Below are 16,521 nucleotides of genomic sequence, written 5' to 3'. Positions count from 1 at the left end.
AGGAGGTGATGCAGGCTGGTTCTTATGTACAGTGTAGTCCCCAAGCACCCAAAAAGGAATGTCCACACACTTTATTAGCAAAAACACAGTCTTTATATAAATAAGGTTCATATTATGTACACAATCACAATAACACACTTTGTGCTCGGACAATTCTAAAATGGTAAATATATACAGTTCCACAATTGCTCTGATTCCATTAAAATGTATCAACTGTACTCAGTTCAGGGAGCAGCTTCGATCTTCGTGGTGCTCATTGACGGAAGCTAGTGAACGTCCTGTGAGGAAGAGGCATGTGTTGCACCTCGACGAGGAGTGTTCGTTGCCTCAAAGAGTCAATGAAGAATTTTGTCCCAGCAAGGGCGTCGGGTCGTTGGCGTCTGGCGTCAGCGAACGGGACGTGACCATGGCTGGCTTCATTGCTGTCTCTGAGGTCTTCGGGTGGTGGGAAACCCACCGGCGGATTCTCCTCGGTCGTCGGCGGCCTTCACTTTCTCCGGCAGGGTGAAAGAAGTCAACGGTGAAGGGAGTCCTTGGATCAAATGTTCTTAGGCAAAGGGAGCACTGCAGCACCGGTCGGCGACAGTGGATGGCTATCCAGTGCTTCTCTTCATTCTCCTCGGTGGTGCCCTTCTCCGGTCTGCAGCCTTTCGTAGGTCTGTCTACCAGGGAGCTTTGGCAAAGATCAGCTGGTGCACGATAGTCCCTCGTAGCTCGGGAAGAGGTCTCCTAACCAGGTCCTCTCTTGGATCAGTTCCTTGAAGGCACAGCAGCTTTCCAATTAGTGAAGGACAGCAGCAGCAGTTCTTCTTCTTTCAGTGTGCTTCAAAGTTAAGCATCAGTTTCAACTTCAGCTTCTGAACGATTTCTAGCAGTGAGAGACCCCCAGATATACTGGTGATCTCCCATTCACTCTGCTGGGTCACACTCAGGCAACCAAGCACTCAGAAGGGCATTCAGGCAGTCAGGCAGCCAATCAGATCACAGTGCAACCAGGCCATTCTTCTCCATCCAGACACTCACAACACAGAATGTGGATTCGGACAAGCACTCTGCCATTCAGCAATACACACTGCATTCATACCAGTTTCGGGCAGGGCTGTCTCAGTCATTGTGTCAAACACCAGATACTATAGCCCCATAACACGGAATGTGTATTTGTCACACACTCCATTCACCCAGGTCCCGCCCCATGGGTGTACCCACAACATACAGTCATTAGGAAGGCTCCAGCCAGTCCGGCCTGGACTTCCCCACAACACCATATATGGAACTTCCACCCAACAGCCAGTCAGAGGGAAGGGACAGAGTCAGGGCTTCCCATAAACATACAGTAGGAGTACAGGGTCGTACTCCCAACGATGGGTGCCATAAGGGTATCCCAAGGGTCTGTTCACCAAACCAAATACAGGAAGAGCTGAACCGCCAGGAGTCCCACATGAACTCCTGTGTTTAAAACAAGACAGAACACATGATAAAAAGCAATAAAGGACAAGAATTCGGAGGCCCTGTCCCTCCGATGCATTTCCAGCATCACAGTGGTTAAGGTGACCCACACTGTCAATCCCTACCCTCTCAAATGGCACTCACAACACAGAATGTGGATTCGAACAAGCACTCTGCCATTCAGCAATACACACTGCATTCATACCAGTTTCGGGCAGGGCTGTCTCAGTCATTGTGTCAAACACCAGATACTATAGCCCCATAACACGGAATGTGTATTTGTCACACACTCCATTCACCCAGGTCCCGCCCCATGGGTGTACCCACAACATACAGTCATTAGGAAGGCTCCAGCCAGTCTGGCCTGGACTTCCCCACAACACCATATATGGAACTTCCACCCAACAGCCAGTCAGAGGGAAGGGACAGAGTCAGGGCTTCCCAAAAACATACAGTAGGAGTACAGGGTCGTACTCCCAACGATGGGTGCCATAAGGGTATCCCAAGGGTCTGTTCACCAAACCAAATACAGGAAGAGCTGCACCGCCAGGAGTCCCACATGAACTCCTGTGTTTAAAACAAGACAGAACACATGATAAAAAGCAATAAAGGACAAGAATTCGGAGGCCCTGTCCCTCCGATGCATTTCCAGCATCACAGTGGTTAAGGTGACCCACACTGTCAATCCCTACCCTCTCAAATGGCACTCCAACAACGGGGAGTGGAAGCAATGGAGCCTGGATCGTTGATCCACTTTTTCAGAAATCTGGCAAGTGGCACAACTCCTACAATGACTTTCTAATTCTCTCCACCACACCCCCATCTAGGGCCAGTAGAGTGCATGGATAACCTTTGCTTGGTTCTCTTGATCCCAAGGTAACCAGCAAGGGGGACTTCATGCGCCAGTTGCAGGAGGAAGGGTCTTACTTGAAGGGGAACCACCAACCTCTTATGGTCTTCTTCAGTAGACTCTGTGGACTTACTGTACAGGATCCCACCTTGCCAATAAATTGCCTTTTCTCAGATTCCGAAGGAGGTATGAAGAAACATCCAGTGCAGCTGGCTTCAGGGCACAGGAGAGCAGAACAGCAGACGAACTATTGTGACCGTCACCACCAGGTAGTGACGTGGGAATCGTGGATTCAGGCTGCATTATGCACTCTCTTAATTCAAGACCCAGAGGAGCTAGGCCTATGAAATTTGGCAGGAGAATGCACGGGACAACAAGCAAGCAATGTCTCAAGTCCCAGGTCTGCACTCGAGGCAGCAGCGGAGCTGCGTGTTACCCTGCGGAAGTGCTAGACAGTTCGTTGGATGGGCCAGGAACACTTCCGAAGGGGCTCGTTAGGTGGGTAAGCAGGGGGCACTGAGAGTAGTTGTTTCCACTATTCCAAAGGGCCAACAGCAAAGGACAAAGGGTGACAAAGCCTTCCAAAGCATCTCCAGCAGTTTCACAAGTCCATTTCTTCGTGTACAAGACGTGGCTCCTTCTGTAATTTGGTGAGAGCACAAAATCGAGGACTTCCAATAGAAGATCTGCTCTGTTGCAGGCATCCCAGATATGTACCAATCATGGCGCACAGTGGTCTCAGTCATTCAGGCACTCCAGACATCCTGGCACCAGCATTGTGGATTGGGACTAGCAGTCCCAGCCCTCTTCCTGGGCACCCATATGTGACAGACAGAAGCCCATGAAAGAGATCGGTTTTTGTAGGAGGCTGCATGCCCAAATAAGGAAAACCCGGGTTACTGGACCTGTTTGAAGGCAAGGAAAAAAATGGCCATGGGACAGAACAAAAGACTTTGTGGCTCTGACATTTTCGGAACTGGCTACAGTCTTGAGCCAAACGCTATAAACACGGTTTAAGTCAGTAAAAAGAAGTAAAGCATTATGAAAAGTAACTGCTACCACTGGTTCATCACAGGCACACTCGTACAATCACCAAAAAGTCCTTCGAGGGTGTCAAGATTTCCAGTATATTCCTGATTGTACAGTCCCTGATGCAGTGTACAATGGGTGATGATGAGGATCCAGCCAAATTCATTCTTTAATTACAAGAGATGTGGAGAGCTGAAATGGGAGGACCGTGGGATCGTTCAATATTGTTTTTTTCTATTTTATTGTAAAGAGAGGATTGCCAAAGGAAGTGCAGAAGGTGTTAGATAAGATTGTGGGTAGTGAAGCAAAGGGGTAGCCAGAGATACAGAGTATAATAGTGCATCATTGCAAAAAGATTAAGGAACCAGAGAGGGAACCAGCTCAAAGGCGTCAGGCGGAGGAAGCAAAATTGGCAGAGAAGAAATTTGCAAATGTTGCAGTTGAGGTACCTGTGCTGATGCCTGTACAGGTGGAGGGGACAGAGAGTACTGAACACGTTGTGAGCACCACCATCACTGCACTATGGGCAGATGGGGGGACAAGGACAGTAGGGCAGGGGACGACAGTACCCCAGCCTACAGTGGCAGCAGGGAGGACCGTAGCGAGGAAGAGCGGGCTTCCGAGGAACAAGAGCAGGAGGATTTGGACCCAGAGGAGGTGGGTTTGGACCATCACAATGTTGGAATTGTTTAAGGTGGGGGCATTTCGCAAGGCAGTGCAGGAGTAGGCCTGTAATGGGCTACAATTAGGGATAACCGCAGCAGGGCCAAGGCCACAAGGACTAGGGTATCCGCAACAGGGTCAAGGGTGTCAAAATCAAGGGTATCTTCAGGGGCTGCCCAGGACAAATAACCAGCAGCCTCAAGTACCTGATATACAGGTGCGGCACCCGCCACAGGAGCAGCAGGGTAGTGCTACACCGGTCAATAGGGTACAGAGTGGGACCCCTGCTCCATTCGGAGGAGCAGCAGTAATGGGGGGCAACCGCTTCTTGTTTGCTGGAATGAACATATAGCCTGATTAGGGCAGCCCACAGAGAGCACTAGCGTGTCAGATCTTGTCAATGACCATCCACCCTGAGGAGGAACCCTTGGTGGGGATGGTGATAGGAAGCATGCAGTTCATATTTATGGTTGACACCGGTGCAACAAAATCATGCATCATGGAGGGGAATTTTCCATTATCAGGCAAATATCTTGAAAGACAGGGATTCTCTGGGGCTATTTCCAAGGTCCCATATACTAAGGAGCTGAAAGTAAAAGTGGGAGGGAAGGTGGTGCGGGCTCCCTTGCTATATTCCAAAAGTTCCCCTGTCAATTTGCTGGGCAGGGACCTGGTCAGCAAATTAAACATGACAATATCATTTACCGATCGCGGTATAGTTTGTTTCACACCTGGGATGTGCGCGATAACGGCAATGCTGACAATACACACAATGACAAGGGAGGTGGTGGTTCGCGGAAGTGATGGATGACAAGCTGTTTGAGAACAATGATAAAGATGGAGAAATAATATGAGAGCAGTATCTGTATGATGTGGGATTGTATATAGTATGTGCGCTATTGACCACTCTTATGATAGCTTAACAATAGAATATTATGATCCAGATTAATAACACTGAGAAAATGGTTGGCTGCAGAAAAAACCTCCCACAGAGCTTCCCACAAAGCTCTGTATTTGGTACTTAATATAATGGAAAACTGGGAGGGTCTATTAAAGAGGCTGACAAAGGGGGCAACATTGTGGTTTTGAATACTAAAGATTACATCTCTATGGCCATGACACATTTGATAACACCAGATTGGTACACCCCCTTAAAATCCAATCCAACTAAAAAAATTGTGGGTAATCTACTTAACTTGATTCAAATGTGGTATGACAAAGGGTTTTTAAGTGAGGAAGAGAAAGCCTTTTTTACAAATACAGACCCCACCGTTCCTACCCTATATTGTTTGCCTAAAATACACAAGGACTAAGATACACTTCCATCAGTAAGACCAACAATGAGTGGCATAGGATGGTTGACGGAGGGTCTCTCTCAATATTTGGATGAGGCACTTAAACCCTATGTTGTTAAGATGCAATCATATATTAAAGATAGTGTACACGTATTGCAATTTTTCAAAACGCTCAAATGGGAATCGGACTATCTATTGGCCACACTAGATGTGTCAGCATTATACACGAGTATTGATCACAATTTGGCCATTCAAACAACAGTATTGCAACGCTTACCTGAACTCTGCAGGAACGCCCTGAGAGATCTTTACAAATCCTTTCTTCAAGAAACAGAGAATTACTGTGGAAACATCAAACAATAACTTTCCTTAATATCCACCCCTTGGGAATTTCTCTTTCAACAGACTGTCTAGGATCTTAGTCCACAAGTATACCCCCAGGCTCAACTGATTATTATTTTTTATGAGCTCTCCATCCTGTTTTCACACAGGGGCGCAAGTCCTGAAGAGTGTTGGTATTATGGAGGCAGCAACACTAAGGAGGGGGAAGATGTCTAGAGTGTACTAGAACATGAGGTAAACCCTAACTCTAGTCACCCTTATCCTAAATACCTAAGTGAAGTTTAAAAGGAAAAGGAATAACCCTATAAACCAACGGTAGTGAGTGTAGCAACCCTCCAACTAATGCCTCAGAAAATATTCATATATGGATTGGCTATCGAGTGATGTGCGGGTAATTTATTTTTATCAACTTGGCTGAGGAGAACTTTCGTTATTTTAATATCAACAGCAATTACACAAAAAGCCTGAAAACAATGCCACTCGAAAAAACTAATACGCAGACAATTATATGTTTGACTAATCGAGTAGAGGAGCGCCTTTTGAAAACACCAGCAGCTCTGATAATTATGCCACGGCTGAGTGCGCTCCTTGCCGGTAGTTACAACTGTCAACTGTGACTAGAAGTTCGCCGCGTAAATGGCGACAAAGAAAACACTGACTAGCATAAGAATATTAGAGACTAAACCTTCGCAATTACAATAACACCACAACAGAATACTTGCGAAATGTTCCAGTATCCCTGCCGGTATTCACTGAGGAGAAGTTTCACAACACGACGAAAAAAAATAAAATGTAAGGGACTGGAACTAGACTAAATGGAAGGGAGGCGGGAAAGCAGAAATGAGTAGAAACTACGGGCAAGGGCAAGGACAAGGGCTCTGACTGGAAACAGCTGAGGAACTTCCTGAGAGACTGCAGTAAGTGTTAGTACTGCAAGCAGTCAACGACGCGAAGCGCGAGTCTCCAGGTGAGCCTGCTATATATAGGAAAATACTGAAATAGACTAGACCTGTGAGAGCAGTCTCTGGATGGCGCAATGAGGCGGCCATTGCAGGAAAACAGGAAGTCCTATTGATTCAGTGGAAATTACCTGTCTATCCCGGGCAACACCACTATCTGCCTGGAATTAACCCTTAAGACTACTATTAACCTACGAACTGGCCTGTGATCATGACAAGTATACTTTTAAAGATGTATCTGCCTCTTATTTACAACATGTTCAGATGCTTAAAAGTTTTCTTCAATTTACATTGGAAAATAATGTCTTTATCTTCAATGAACAATATTATGTGCAAGTAAGAGGGGTGGCCATGGGTGCAAAATTCGCCCCATCCCTGGCCAACCTGCTTATGTCCCAATACGAAGAGACTCATATTTACAATCAAGAAATGTACAAGTTAAATCTCATTGCATGTAAGCGTTATATAGATGATGTTTTGATTGTGTGGAAAGGAACTTTGACATCGTTTGATTCTTTTGTTGTGCATACGAATACTAATCTTTTTGGTATCAATTTCTCTGGTTCGGCGAGTGCCAATGCAATTGATTTCTTAGATTTGCATATTTTTGTTGAGAATGGAGCGATATAGACCAAAACATATCGCAAACCTACAGAGGTTAACTCCATACTTTTTGCTCAAAGCAGCCATCAGAGGGCCACAATTAGCAATATCCCATCACGGGAGTTTTATAGAGCTAGAAAGAACTGCAGCAAAGATGTTGACTTTGAAAAAGAATCACAACTTCTTAGTACTAGATTTACAAACAGGGGTTACTCTTTGCAAGATGTGAATAAAGCTGCTCAGAAATATCATGGTATTAAACAATCAGAATTATTGCAAATGTGTGCAAACAAGAAACCTGAAGATAGTCATATTCCAATCATTACACAGTTTTTGCGGGATTCTTCTACTCTGTACCGTCTGGTATCCAAGCACTGGCACATTTTAAGACTTGATAAAAATTTGGTACCTTATTTAACTGAAAAACCAAAATTCACATACACTAGAGCCACTACAATTAAACTAAAACTCAGTCCGTCTTTTTTGGATCTTAAAACACAGAATGAAAACAACTGGCTACAAAAGGGTAAAGGTTTCTTTAAATGTGGCAATTGTAATCACTGCCAGTTTTCCTATGACAACTGTCAAGCCTTCACAGACACTAATGGGATTACGGTTAAAATCAAATGACTTAATTAATTGTAAAACATGTCATGTAGTTTATGCCATTGTTTGTGCCTGTGGTAAACTTTATATAGGAAGTACCATTAGGCAATTGAGAATACGAATAAGAGAACATTTGGCAAGCTTGAGGAGTACAGAACCTAAATCTGTGCTGGCAATTCATTGGCAAAAAGAACATCAGATGAGTAATAAAGAAGATATTAGATTTATTGGACTGATGAAAGCAAAGAGGGGTAAGCGAGGAGGCAACTTGGAACTGAAATTGAGACAAATGGAGAGTAAACTTATATGTTTCATGAGAAGCACGGAAATTTGACTTAATTGTGATCATGAGATGCATGTGTTTTTGTAGCAACTCAATCAATTATTCTAATCAAAATGGCAATCAGATGGTGTAAATAGTAACGAGAAATGTGAAGCCATCCATTTAGTACTTGTAATTAATTTTTTAACACTTTATCGATACTCTCTGATATGGAGTAGACGTGGGTACATTGGGGATACAGGAGTCCCTAAAACACACAAGTCAGTGTTTTCCATAATGATAGGTTTCTAACGGTAATTACCATAGAATTGTCTAAGATAATTAATAATCAAGTTTCCTTTTCCTAAATTCACTAATTGCACTATTCTAATCATTGCGTTTGTATTTTACAAAAAGGACATTTCTGAAGACCAGCCTTTAGGGCTACTACTTATCACTTGAGCCGTCATTTTGAGGTTGTTTGTATATATCATATTTTAGGTTAACACCGACTATACCCATGGACATAGGACCTAGCTTTCTTCCCTTTTTGATAATTTGCCATGGAACACGTGACAATCGTTCGGGCTTTTTCGCTTAAATTGATTTTTTCCAATAACGGGACAGTATATTCCTTTAATTAACTTTAGACCATTTTTACTTACGATACCATTTTGGTTTTCATACTTCACTTACCCGATAAAGTGTAATGGGCACTTTTACATTACACGTCCTGTATCATATATTTACATCATACATCACGCGCTTTAGCGTATGATGTCATTGCGTCATCGCGTAATGGTACGTCCCCCCTTTTTTTCCCGCCCAACATTTGGCAGTAGGACGATTGTCTCGAAAGGAAGCAGTTCACACAGGATTAATCCCTTAATCCTCACGGAAAAATTTGAAGGTAATGATGTTCAGGGCTTTTACTGTTTTCTAGTGCATAGCCAACATAACTACGACTCTTTTTGTTTTATAAAAATCACTATAATTATTAGACTTTCCGATTCACCAATTTAACCTGGGGCTGCGATTACCTATATTTACTCTCTTTTCTTTTCCGTGTACTAAATGGGCTGATACTTATGTATCTATGTTTACAACGGTCAACATATTGCTGAAAACGGTGTGAGGACATCTCACGCGTTAGTTGATTTCTTTTACCAGGGTTTAATGATCAATACCTGTAACGGTATTTTTATACCTTTGGGTACCATGATAATAACCACTATTCTGAATTATCATAAGGATAGCACCGATATATTTAATTGTATTTATAGGCGTGAAGCTATTGAAAGCTGTGATTTTGTTACGGGCATATATTAAGCCTCATACCATTTGGCCGCTGAAGAGGAACAGACTGGTCCATGACTACTCTTAATATTCTGGTAAGGTTACCATTTAAATCTTTTGATCTTATTCACTGAGTATCATAATTCTTTACCTATATGACACTTATAAGTACACTTTGGCTCCTTTTTTGCTTAAAAGGTTTTCAAATAATCCAGACCTTAAAAACAGAAGACCTACTCAATTGACGAACATCAGCTTTTCATCTCTTTGATAATGGTTCCAATGAAGTAATTTTTCGACAACAATAATCTTCGACCTTTCTGAATTAATTGCTGGTAAGCACTAAATATAATTAATAAGTTTAAGAATAAGTTCACATATGAACTGTGGTTCTTTAGGAACTAAACACTGAGTTCATGTTGATAGACCAACCTTATTATATAAGCACAAGATTGAATGGCTTCACTTTCTTTGGCACCCCCTTTTTTTCATTAGGTGATCACATCACTATGTAAGAAAATGAGACTCTGTTAATCCAAGTTATTTATGAATATCATTAAGGGGACTCTATATTCATGATTACTCACTACGGATTTGTAATTTTTCTCTTCCCCCCACTCCGAACCCACCTGATGTAACTTGTCTCGACAGTGTGACTCCAACATGGTATGTTTTTTCAAACCTTTTATATTGTGTTCATGTAAACTTTGTACTCACATGTAAATATATGTATTTATGTACAACTCATACATGTTTTAAAATAACTGCATATTTTCATCTCTCTGTTAAAAAAAAAATTCAAAAAATATAATTTTTATATGGATTACAGCCTTGAAAACGACCAGGGGTCGAAACACATGTCGGCTGTTCCACATATTAAAAAGAATTTCTGCAACTTTTCAACTCTTATCTCATTAATGATCTTGGCATCAAAACCTTTTCTTTGGACTTTATAATTCAAAGGGTTTGAGCGCAGGATTTGATGACCCTCCCAGTTTTCCATTATATTAAATAATATGAGAGATTTGTATCCCCTGTGACGTAATGGTACAATACCGGAGGGTGCAGTGCCCTTTGATGGCAGCACTAACCCCACCTCTATTTCTTGACGAAGACTTACAACACGTTCCTCCGCGTTTATATACTACGAATCCACACAATGTGGGATTACTGAAAGACGTGACCCCTGTGCGTATAACATTGCAGCCAGGTGCGGTGCTACCTAAGGTAAAACAATATCCGTTATCAAGGGAGGCGAAAGAGGATATTAGAAATACACTACAGACCCTACTGTACCAGGGAATTATCATGCAGTCCACGTCTCCATGTAACACGGCAATATACCCTGTCAAAAAATCAACAGGGGGGTTTCCAAGATGGCCACCGAGCAGGGAGCACTGTGATCAATACTCCCCTGTACATCGGGCCCAAAACGGATACAAAATAAAGCGGCTTCACCCTCCCCAGGCGTGATTTGCATAGAGCAGGAGCCTGTGCAGGTGGGAGCTCGGAAGCTGTAGCTCGAGGCCCCGAAGAGACGAAGACAGCAGTAGATACTGCTGGTGCCGGGGAAGCTAGGACCCGAGGCGTCGGCCTAGTGCTTGCACTGGGTGGAAGGATTAAAGGTGGCCCAGCATTGGAAAAAGCAGCCCAGGCCACCAGTGAAGCCGCCGTTCTTTTTTTTTTTTATTTTTTTTTTTTATTTATTTTGATTTAGCTGAATAAATCAACTTTTCAAAAGAAGAAAAGAAAAGCAAAACGAGAACAACAAATATGCAACTAAATATATCAATTCTTCTATAAAATTACAATTAAAACAATGTAAGAGTTTTAAATCAATTAATGAATAGATCTAACTCATTGCTTATAAAATAGCTCCACATTACTTAGTCAAAGCAGGTAAGATTGCATCAAGAAATTGCACTAATGATTTGATTGTAGAAAATTTCATGTCGGCACATACTGCTTCCCAAATTTGCATGTCATCTTTTTGGCTGTAAAAATTCATTAAGTTTGAGAAAAATTTGGACCGTTGATGATGCAGGCCACTACAGATAATGATCAAATGTTGCAATGTCTACTTTTCATCAATTATTCCACAAAAGCGACAATAGTCCAAGTTGCTTGGAATCAGATGCCACCTCACAAGGACTTCCCTAGTTGGAAACAGATTCAACCTAAACCGTAGGTATTTGTTCCTTATGTCGGTGGATGGGCATTTCAACAGATAAGGCGCAGCATAACCCAAACGTTTGTGACCAAAAATACGTCTGTCAAAGTCTTTATATTTCAGGCATGCTGATTGATTAAGAATCCATGTCCATTGATAACATTTTTTCTTTGCCCGTACAGGATTTTCAAGTAAAAGAGGGATTGATATATTAGCTGCGAGCAAAGTATCAATTACATAATCACGCCACGTGCGTGGATAAAAATAAGTAGAAGCAATCAGGTAACGTGCTACAGTGTTTAGTATATTGTTCATTCCTAGGCCCAATAAACATTTGCGGAAAAAAACACACATCCGCCATTTGACTCTAGAAGCCATTGAATTCAAGCCAAGTTCAAATCTTAATATGGGCATAGGAACACAATTAGGTAAGCGTAAAACTCTCTTCCAAAACGTAGCTTCGAGCTTATTCCATATTTTATCACTAAGACAAAGCTTGGATTCTGCAGCATATAGTAATATAGGTATAACCTTTTGTTCATAAAATAGCAAAAGGTGTTTTAAAGTGAATTTGCCATACTTGAAGTTCAAGATTCTTGCTTGAGAGGTCAAGTTAGTTCATTTAGACTGTAAATTGGGTAAGTAAAGCTTGTCATTTATTGTGTTCTGTACCGTCAGGCCCAAGTATTTGTATTCTAAAACAGTTTTCAAAGGTTCATTACCAATAGACCAGGAGAAGTGAACGGATTTTCTATTAACATGAGGATTGCACAACAAAATCTGAGATTTATCAAAGTTTATAGTTAGATAATTATCTTCAACATAAGTCGACAGTGCAGTTAATAGGTTTTGTAATCCTTTTGGGGTCTGTGATATTAGGACTAAATCATCAGCGTATAGTAACCATCCTATACGCTGACCCCCTAACTCAGAGGCATCAGAAGACACCTTAGAGAAAAGCTTACCTAAATCAAGAATAAATAAATTGAACAAGAAAGGGGCCAATATACAGCCTTGTTTAAGGCCCGTGTATGTAAAGAAGGAAGATGATAGAAGCCCCTCTAAATTTAACCTTACACGCATGGAGGTGTTAGAATGTAGCTGTACAATAAGGGTTAAGAGTGAAGAAGGGCAACCTAAGGGATGCAACTTCTGAAACATAAGTCTCCTATTTATAGAATCAAAAGCTGACCTGAAATCTATAAAAGCAAAGTATAAAAACTGTTTCCGTGCTGCGTATTGAGATTTTAACATGTTAATAGTCATGATGTTAGGCAAAGTACCAACTCCTGAAATAAAGCCAGATTGAAAAGGATCTGCCACATGATTGTTGGTCGACCACACACGCAGATCTCTTAAAATTAGGCGACAGAAGATTTTTCCCGGTACGTCCAACAAGGATATTGGGCGATAACTAGCCGGGTTGGATCGATCCCCTTTTTTATATATGGGAACAACAATGGACTTTTTCCACGATGCCGGGATACATTGAGTCTTGTGTATGTGCACAAAAATAGAATACAGTATTTTGGCCCAAATTATAGGAAATTGCTTCAGGTGCATGTTAGACAACCCATCGGGCCCAGGGGCCCGTGAAGAGTTTGCTTTATTAATAAAGAATAAGAGATCTTCTTCGTCAAAATTAAGCTCAAAAGCAGACTGGTGTAAAGGCTCAAGGCTGTCTACTATAGTGGTACGAGAAGCATACAAGTTAGAGAAATATTGTACCCAAGATCCCTCGCTCACCCCATTCATCTGAATGGCAACTTGATGTCCTGCAGTCGCCTGGTTTATAATTTCCCATGATGCTTTCGAGTTTTTGCTAGCCAATATTTTTAACATCTTACTACCATCTTGTTGATATAGTTTAGCCCGCTTGCCTCTTAGCCAGTTCCTATACCTGGTTTTAATCAGAGTAAGCATTTTCTTTCGATCATTATCATTAAGTTTACAAGCCACCCTTTTTTCTGCTCGAACTAGAGCTTTCATGGTTTTAATTTCGTGATCAAAAGTGTGAAAATAAGGAGGTTGTCTTTGTGTGTGCATGATGTTAGCGGGTTGAAACAATTGCATTAGCTCGTGATATATAACTGTAGGGTTATGGTCCAACATACACTGATGTTGAAGTTGAGCCTCATAATAATGTCTAAATGCTTCCAATGAGGTTTCTGTCCAGTGTAATCTGTTCCGAGCTGTGTTCACCTTTATGGAGCCTCTTAAGCATTGTGGCATTTCGTAACTCATGGGAACCTTAGAAGTCCAGGACATGTTAAGAATATTGTGGTCACTTGCTTCTGCATCTATAACTTGAAATGATATAACCCTATCTAACATACGGCTATCTACATAGATATAGTCAATGGTTCCTTTACTAAAAGCACGTTGCCATGTTGTTCTTGCAGGTATGTCGGGAGCCATTGAACCATTTAACATGAACAGTCCTCTGTCCTCAACTAAGTTCAGCCATTTGTTCAACCGACTCAGCTCTGTACTTCGAGGCTTACCAAGACAGTGGAGATTAAAGTCTCCAGCAATGATAATAGAATCCACTTTATCATCTACAATAGTGAGATCAAGTGCGTTGGTTATAATGGCCAAAAATGTATCATCTGTAATGCTCAAGGCATTCCAATATACATTGATAAGTGCACAATGCATATCGGGACCAATAAGCCTTGACATTTGAATAGAAGCATTAGGCAAAAACCATGGTTCAACTCTAAGAGAGGAATTTTGTTTAACGGCCATTAGAAGACCAGAAGTAGGCCTTCCATGTATCCCCTTCTCAGCGGGTATGAGCAAAATGTCATAGTTATCCCAAGATGGAGGATGCATTAGCCAAGATTCCTGTAACAGTAAGACATCATGCTTCGACAGATCGTAAAGTCGATTATTCATCAAATGTCGATGCCCCCTGGAATTCCAGCTGATCAAGGAAAAGGTGACCTCGTTGTTTGCCTGATGCTAACGCTGAATTGGCTTTTGATTGCAGGCGCACTTTACTGGGCTGCAACTCAGGTTACGGTTTGCAAATTGTTGTATGTGATGCTGGGTATTTTTTTCTGAAGTAAGTTCTGGTGTACTAGAATGTACCGAAACCATAAAGCCTAATTCAAGCAATTTTGCTCGAACTGCCCATATGGTATTAACTACAATGCGAGAATTTATCCACAGTATTACTGAAGACCGTTGAGAGTGGTCAGGGAATTCCACTTGTTCGATATCAATAGAGCCAATATCATCCAACTCTGGGAACTCACTGAATATGGCTAAAATAGATGAGCGATTCAAGTGATACTGAGTGGCCGGAAGAGGACAGCATTTGAAAGATAGCGAATGGACAGCAGGTCTCCTAGGGCGCAAGTTCCCTTGGGTCAATTCAGAATTATTATTAGCCTCCATAGATGTTTTATTTCTCAAAGTCACAAATTTGGGGTCTTTTCCAGCTACAGAGGTATCAATGTTAAGGATTTTGACTAGTGTAGTTTTAATCAGAGATTCAATATTCAAGCGAGACAGATTTTCCTCTTGTGTTTTGTCCTTATGAGGCACTGTCCTAGTGTCATCGTTCATTTGCTGTCCTGGCCCTTGAATTTTACAAAAATTCAGAGATCCAGAGTTTCCAGAGCTGGAGTTAACATTCGGACTCAGTGTTTTGACATCCGGAACAATGGGTTCACAGTTTGGTAATACCAACTTTTTTAAGACCGGCTGAGAAGCCATGTAGTCATCAACAGCCTGTCTAATTTCTCGTCGCTGAGCCATTGGATTCGGTTCTTGTGTAAGTTGTTTGGATTGTAGAAATGGCATTTTTTTTTCCAAATTACTTACAGGTAAGTCCTGTTCTGCTTCCAGCACTACTTCAGCCAAGGTATTCAATGGACTGTACGACTGAACAAGTTTGTTTTTCACCAATGCTTCTCCAGTTGACTTAGACTGGGACATTATTAGATATTTTTTTGTTATTGCCTTGGAAGCCATTCGAGAATTTGATACGGGTAGTGTAATATTTTTAACAAATGCTTTTGTATGTGAAGGTCGTTTAGGGACAGATTTGATATTTTTTGATTTCTTCCGAAGATCACCCTTAGATATCCCTTGCTGTAAGGGTAAGGTCTCTGTCCCCGTGTTACCAAACAAGGCATAGTTTGGTTTTTTCTCCTGAATAGTAGAGACAGGCGACTGCTCCTTGGGGCTAGCCGTTAAATCCACAATAGGCTTACTTATGTAGGGTAAGATAGAGTATGTTTGACGATACTCATCAGACCATACAGAAGTTTGAGAGCTGACAGATTTTTTCTGCGGAAGTGGACAAGATGGAGAGTGTAGATCGTTTAGTTTATTTACTATATCCAGATGGCCAGATAGCAGCTGATTTAGTTGCTCTGAGTGTACATCTGCCTTAGAAGCCAAAGCTTCAAATAGCTTTGCAAGAGACAGAATAGCTGTATTCATAGATGACAAGGCAATCGTGACCATGTTATTTTGTGTGTTTACTACTTCCGTTGTAGAGTAATGATCAGGAGCAATTTTACGTGGGGTGGGAGCAGTAAATGATATTTTCTCAGCAGAGTAAGAATCACTAATATTTGTGAACATAATTGGAGATTTAGAGAGATTATCCGAAAGAGTGTGCACAGTAAAACAAGAAGCATTTGTATCCAAGTCTATTACTGCCAAGTCACTAGAAATTGGAGTTTTAGCACCATTTGCAACAAGTAAGGGCAGACCAGAATTGTTTGCAGACACTATAGTCTTTGCGGTAAGTACATTGTTTAAAAGTATACTATCTGTTAAAGAGACATTTTCCTTAGCAAATGTGACAATAGGAGTGCCTGTAGTGCCACCATTAGTTTGTGCACTCGAAGCTCCTAGAGTATCGTGCGAACCACATGTCTCAGAGACAGAAGTAATCGTGCCATGATTGTACGTTGTGGCAGGTTTAATAACTGAACCAATGGATTCATCAGATGTAGTCATCCGACCCTTCACTTTAGAAT

The sequence above is a fragment of the Ambystoma mexicanum genome, chromosome 2p (genome assembly GCF_040938575.1).
Source record: "Ambystoma mexicanum isolate Mex_15411 chromosome 2p, UKY_AmexF1_1, whole genome shotgun sequence".
In the NCBI taxonomy this organism is placed as follows: Eukaryota; Metazoa; Chordata; class Amphibia; order Caudata; family Ambystomatidae; genus Ambystoma; species Ambystoma mexicanum.
The sequence above is the reverse complement of the archived record's forward strand: the minus strand, read 5'-3'. Positions refer to the sequence as shown.